Genomic DNA, 8,026 nt, shown 5'->3' on the forward strand with positions numbered 1-8,026 from the left:
CCAATACAAATCAGTTCAAATATCTTTATTCATTTTTTTTAAATCACGAGAAAAATACACAACTACAACTCGAACATGTGATATTTAAACTGTACTAAGAAGACTTTATGCAACGGACTAGACTAAGAAAGTATTGACGAGAATCAAACTCGTAATCTTTTGATATGAGAATTATGCTCCACCCTCTGTTACTCATTTTGTGACAAAATATATTCATTTAGTTCGATATGATAATAAATTTAAAAATACTGTTTTCAAAAAAAAAAAAAGAATTTAAAAATCCTTGTTAAAGAACTACTTATACTAATAGTTACATTTAAATAAACACAAATACAAATTTATATGTGATAAAAGTTAGTTTTCTTGCTCCAAAAGGATGGTCGAGATGATGAATCATGATTATCATACTAGAATGTCATGAGTTATATTCTTAGTGCGATTTAGCTTTTCATGTGTGATTTGCAGGTTATTACTTAAGCACATGTATGATTTGCAGGTTATTACTCAATTACTGGAGTTCAGTGTGCATCTTTCGATAGTGACGGTTGATTGCCATTGTCAAAAAAAAAAAAAAAGAATTAATAACCGTTTTGGTCCCTCGACTATGCCGTAATTACCAAATTAGTTATCGACTATTAAATTTGACCAATTAAATCCTCAACTATTGATTTTATAACCGATTTGGTTATCCGTAATTACCAAATTAGTCCTCGAGCAGTTTGATAGAGGACCAAATTGGTTACGAAAATTAATAGTTAAAGATTTAATTGGTCAAAATTGATAGTCGATAACTAATTTGATAATTACAATATATTCTGTGGCCAAAATGGTAATTAATTTTTTTTAAGTATGTGTTGGATTCCATTCGAGGAGAATCAGAGAACCAGAAACCAAAAACCATAAACACATACTTCAATATTATTTGTTAGAACACACAAAATTAAAAATTCTGAATTTAATTATGATGTACTACCTGTGATTAAAAACAAATATTCCGTCATAATTCCTTTTTGTAGGTTTGTGAAGTTGAAGAGACCACACAGTGTACGTCAAACTCATCACGCTCTTTATCTCCATATAAAAAAGAGGCCCACAAATACTATCATCATCGATAGTATATATAAAGCCTTACTTATACATTATTGCTATAAATATTTGATTAATATAATATATATTAATTCATTTAAACTGAACTTTAGTCCGTCCAAAGTAAAAACTGCAAAATGTCAATTATATAGCAATTTCCCTTTTTGGGGTATGGTCAGGACCACATGCCGCTCTACATACATTATATCTTGAGCGGGTGAAACATTATTCTTGTTAAAAAGAAGGATTCAGAAAACTTTTCAAGTGAAAACTAAAGATTTTTTTTTTTTTTTTGAATACAGTGAAGATGAAAGATTAAAACAAAAGAGATTGTTTGAAAAATAAAAATGAAACACTTAAAAGGCTAGAAGCATAACTATACATATTGTTGGATATGAACGAAAAATAAAAAACATTAAAAGTTATAAAAAAAATATTCATAACAAATATGAAACATAATTAATTTGATAAAATAATTCGAATACAAAACACATTATAAATCATACATTTCACTATTAATATAAAAGAAGGCTTCCGCATCTTATATTCTAAAAAATAAAAATAAAAATAAAAATATCACTATTTATATTATTTTTTTTGAAAACAAAAACACTTCATCCCTTAAACATGCATCCATAGAAAGAAACTATATTAATATTTTTAAGAAGCCTAAAAAAAATAGTCTAAACATCAGGGGAAAACAATGAGATTTGGCACTTTGACCTTTCATACAATTTTTTTGTTAGTCCATGAGATGTTCTGAGTAGGCCTTAATTGTAAGAGACACATTTAAGCACATACCATATTCAGACTAATCCTCGTCCGCACCTAACTTATACTTTCATACATACTAAGGCTATAACTTTTCATCTTTTGATGACTTGTATTTGTATACTTTATTTTTATATAAGCATTATACACACACACACAAGGGGCTACTATACATGAGAATGAGGCGGGAGAGGGGGCAACTACCCCTACTGTAAATTTGCCAGTAATTCTCGTATTTAACGGTCATGAATTCAAAATCTTAGTAGTAATCTCTCGAACTGAGTTAGAGACGACATGCTAATAATTATTTTATTAACACTTTAAGTATACTTTTTTTTTTTAACCACACTTTAAGTATACATAATAAAACCATTATATTAATTATATAATAGCAAAAGTCAAATGTATAACGGATCCAATAAATATCAACGTCAAAATTTCAACAAATCGGTTTCATACGTTACTACGTTATACGAGAATTCACCTACTCATCGTAATAATAATACACCAGGCCAAATTAAAGTGTTTTTTATATATTTTCTTTTTCTTTTTAATGTAATTTTTCCACATTATAAAAAGGCACCAACCTTGCCACCTTTAAGATAGGGTGGTGGGGGCACGGCAATTGGCATGCTGGCAAAGTCATCAAGTAGTCAGGGGCTCAGGGCCCAGTAGGGGGCAGGATGGGTATTGTTTTTCTTCACACACTAAATAAAAAAGTATATACAACTGAACTAATACCTCATGAATTTCCAAGCTTTTGTTAGGAAAGCAATCATGTAGTATATATATATATCACTGTGGGAGATTATGGGAAATGGGTCCCACTTTGGGCCCCGCTTGGTGGTGCAACCATGCATCACCACTAATTTTACTTCCAAGTCCCACCATCCATCCTTCCCATTTGCATTGCCTCCCTTTAGGTTTGTGTTACATGATGCATCACAATCTCTTTTCATTAAGATTTTAGTGGGAATATAATCCTAACTCTTACCCTCCTAGGACCTTGTGATCCAGTGGCACTCGATTATACCCTTACTTGAAAGGGAGTGTGTTTAAGCCTCAGTGGAATCAATGTTGATCCGTTGTGTTTTAGTAGGTTGAGAAAGTAGTTATGAGAATTAAATAACTTATGGATAAGAGAAGCTGACAAGTAGTGAGTAAATTTAGTATGGGACAAATATGTTTTCAAGCCGAATAAGTTTAACATACACATCGTGTCTCACTTTTTATTACATTTTATAATTTGTATGTTATTTATATATACAAGTTATATAATGGAAGTATGGAACTAATTCTCAATCTTTTAGGCGTAATAATGTTCCTAGACAAGTGTGGGAATTGAATATTCCAAAGTTAACTAGTTAGGTCGTTTTGCTCTTCTGATATGAGTTGGGTCATTTGAGTGTTTCAATATTAGACCAATTGACTATCTAGGCTTTTTGTGGTGTGATCGATTGAGTTGATTTTAGATTTTTCAAGGTGAGTTTGAGCCGAGCTTGATTGCTTCAAGTTGTAAATTGCCATCGTGGTATTATATCATCAATATGTTTGCTAATTTATACTCCGTAAATAATTAATAAAGAATTTTGATATTTGGTTTAATTACTCCAGATAGTTTTTAAAGTTTAGTATACAAATTCTCTTACAATAAATATTTTTTTTCCATAAATTTCATTTTTAAAGCAGTGTGGTTCATGGGATTAATTAGGATCAATGATCATTTAAAAGAAATAGACAATTTAGTTAGGTCACCCTTACAATCAACCAGATATAGCCTTTTCTTGTATAACTAATATGTTCTCCCATTGAGTAAGAAAGGGTTCATCGGATTAATTAGGAACAATATATATAATGATCATTTAAAAGAAATAGACAATTTAGTTAGATTAATTAGAAATTTTATCACGTATCATGGATGTGATGTTTCATTATTAGTTAATTTAAGAAATTTTTTAATCAATTAATAGTAACATGGGGTATATCAGATTGTTATATATATATATATATATATATATAATACTCAAATGTGGCCGTGCCTTCCCGTGCGGTCGGTGCAAAAAACACCACTACGTATACAAATATACACCACTCAATGTTAGAAAATGCACCACAATGAAAATACACAAAAATACCAAAAAACACACCACACACCCAAAATAATGCACTATAACTCCCCTGCCCCTAATGGTGCATTTCCTAACACTGTGTGGTGTATATTTGCATACCTAGTGGTGTGCTTTTTGGTGATGCGTACCTAATGGTGCATATTTGTGTTATGCATTTTCTAACATTGAGTGGTGTATATTTGTATACATAGTGGTGCGGCCGCACTGACCGCACGTTAAGGCGCGGCCACACCTGATTATAACCATATATATATATATATATATGGAGGCCGGTGAATGGTCAAGTCTAACACCCTACCTCTTGAAAATGTGATGACAGTCTATAAGAAAATAAAATTACACATTCTCTACTAGTTATAACTTTTGGGATAGTAGTAAGCGCTTGATTCTAATAGACATACATACATATGTGTGTCTGAGATGAGTGTTTTACACGTACTCATTGTTGTATAAAATATTTGTCGGTATCTATATAATTTCATTTGCTTAGTTTGTAGTAATAATTTTCAATTCAGCTGATATACAAATGTTTATTGAATGTGAAGAATAACAACAATAAGATTTAACTACAACTTAATCTTGAAAATAAGGATTTCAACTAATAAATATGAAGAATAACAATATAATTAGCCTAACTACATATTCAAAAATTATTCGTGTCAACTAATTCGTAAACATTTTGTTTTCGAGACCAAACCAAAACCATCGATTTCAAATTCGAAAATGGAATGCTTAGTAACCTTGTGGTTTGGCTACCATTAGGGCATAAGCTACATAGGCTGGCTCAATTTGTGTCCAGCCTTAATAATGACACATTTTTATTGTTAAATGTAACATCGATACAATAATTAATACTACCAAAATTTTTATATGAATAACATTTTTTATAATAATAATTTTAAATTTTAAATTTGTCAAATACTTTATACTAGGTTTTGTAGTCCTTTATTGAATCATAATTTATTTCATGAATATAGAAAATTAAAGACATTGAACTTAGTCAACTTAGGTATTCTAGAAAAGAAAAGAAAAAAAAAAAAGTCAATTTGGGCTGGCTGCACATATATCAATTGAGCAAATGAAAACTTCATTTTCAGAACCAAATTCTAGGTTGGTAATTAATTGGTTTGACTTAGTAATTTGGTATATTAAATGCTTGTTAAAAAAGTCTTATGATTATTTTTTTTTTAAATAAGTCTTATATATGATTAATTGTGTACCTATGGTCATATAATTTACTTGAAATTACAGTAATTTATTGATTTAAATAAATATAAAAAAATATTGTACGTATAATTTGCAACGCGTAATATTTGTTGAAAATGCATAACAATTAATATGAAATGAAAGCAAATAACAAAAAGTAATCTAGCATGCATGGAATTAGGATTTACTACTTAAATGAGATGATGGATTACAAATATAGAAATGTGGCATCTAAACAAGTTGACTAGCTTTAACTCCTTGCCTCGTCTCCTTGGATCTTTTAAGAATCAAAGTGTAATAACCATTGACACTGACTAGTTTGAACTAGAGCCGTCAAAATGAGTCAGTCCGACCATACGGGTTGCCTCGTCTCCAGTTCGTCCAGAAAAGGGTTGGGCTGGATCGTTTTTTTACACGGGTTGAGAAAATTCCAATCCAACCCGTGTTGGGTGATTGGCTGACGGGTCAACTCGTATAACCCGTACCCTAGCCCACACAGGTTATACGGGCCAGATTGAAAATTCTCCAACCCAACCTATCTAAAATATGGGTTAAACGAGTCAAATTCGATGGATTGAACCAGTTTTTGACAGCTCTAGGTTGAACTAGGTCACTTGAACAGAGTCCTCTTGTTGAAACATTATTTGGATTCAATGGGCTAACCTCACTCGACCGAAGACACCTGAGCCGAGTTCATACTTCATAATCTATGTGTCTCTTGAGCTTTTTAATTTGAAACTGTCCGATTTGATTACTCCATAGACATAAAATTAAAATATTTAACTTATACTTAATGAGCTATTAAGTCATGATTCACTACTCTGTCAGGTCGAAGTGAGAGCCATGCGTGAGAGAATTTTGAATATTTAAATAATAATACATCAATAATTGTAATAAATTATTAAACACGTAGCATTTATAAAATTGCTATCATGTGTAATTTTCATTCTTTTTGGCAGACCTAAAAATCTGAAACGACAAATGTAATACCTTAAAGAAAAAGGCACAATAATATAATCTCAATAATTCCAGTTTGCAACCGATAATTCCCACAAACTTCAATTATTAAATGAAGACCGGTCCGAGGTTTGTTGTCTTGTTCGATAAGGTTTTTGTATGTGGCTTAGTATTAAAATTTGTATGATGGATCGATCCGATCAGCCTAATCATGTATCTTAATCCATTAGATAATCTACACTCATCCACTAATTAATCAGTTTAACGCTTCCAACTAACCACATGCGTTTCCGGTTGGTCGTTAATTATAGGTAGTAACTAGTAAGCTCCTCAAGTGTACGTTTTCTGATCTACAATATGCCAATTCATATTCTAGTGTTTTCAATAATAATAATAATATGCAAATGGCCACTATATACTTTTTTTTTTTTGGAAACCCCTCTAAAATTACTTTATTACATGAACTTTAGTGATGGTTTTACAAGGGTGATTGTTCTTATTATCGTCAGGGAATAATTGTTTGTAAATAATTGCGATTTAGCTACACATATTTCAATGGTTCTTCAAATTAAAATTGCGGTGGAATCACTTTGCAACGCACATTGTTTCAATTGACTTGATGAATTCAAGTTATTCTTAATGACTATTACACATATGAGCGAAATTTATCCAATGCACACCATTGAATAGTACATGCATACGTTTCTCTCGATTTCACACTAGCTCATTATTCGACAAAAGATCAAAATGTATATTATTTAAGAATGTATCGATTTTCAAAAAAAAAAAAAAAGAAAAAAAAAGAGAAAGAAGTAATAATACATCTAAAACATGGAATTTAAAGATTTAAATATTTGTGCCTGCAAAATATTATCATTCAACTTATATTATTTTTTTTGGGGGTAAAGTTTACTAAAAAGAATAATACTATGAAATTTAAGACAATTTGAATAACCTTTCTAGATAGTCAACAATTTAATTTCTGACCACGAATTCTAATTTTTTTTAATCGTTTTTAATGGTTAGAAACGTTAAATATTTTGATCGTTTTTAATGGTTAGAAACATTAGATTTCAACCACAGTAGCAATTATCACCACATCACCACAACAACAACAACAACAACAATAATAATAATAATAATAATAATAATAATAATAATAATAATAATTCAGCATAGGGAAGGAGATCCAAATATGTAGATGATTAGGGATAGTAGGTATGAGAAAAGCATAGCCATTGCTCTAAGCTAAATGATAGATCCACGAGGCAAAGTGGGAATAATAATGCAGACATTATACATGTTAACCAATAGCTGCTTTGACGGAATGATGTGGTTTCCCTCTCCCTCTCTCAACACAACACATTATATATATCTTTTTCTCTTTTCTTTCTTTTTGTCCTTTCTTTATTATACAATTTTAATCAAAAATTTCTTTGCTTAAATTTTTCCTATTCTTTCTTATTTTTAAATAATTTTAGACTAATATATTTAAATGTAATTATTTATTGATTAAAAAAGTGTGAGACATTGTTAAACTCGTAAGCATTAAATTTTCAATACTAATTAGAGAACATTTTTTTTTTTCTAAATGAACAAATGGAGTAAGAAAAATTTTAAAGCAAAATAGTTTTATTTGTACATTTCTTTAATTTGAAAATAAAAAATGAAAAAGTGAAAGGGAGTAAACGTGATTTATTGATTAGATGATATGGAAAAAGGGAGAGATGAACTACAATTCTTAGAACCAATAATTAATTAAACATCCAAGACCTTATTATGGTCTAGTGACATTCGATTGCATGCCTCAGTGGAGCTAGTAGGTAGGATACTACACTCTAACAGAGTCAGTAATACTCAAAAAAAAAAAAAAAAAA

This window comes from Ipomoea triloba, chromosome 12 (genome assembly GCF_003576645.1).
Source record: "Ipomoea triloba cultivar NCNSP0323 chromosome 12, ASM357664v1".
NCBI classification, from domain to species: Eukaryota; Viridiplantae; Streptophyta; class Magnoliopsida; order Solanales; family Convolvulaceae; genus Ipomoea; species Ipomoea triloba.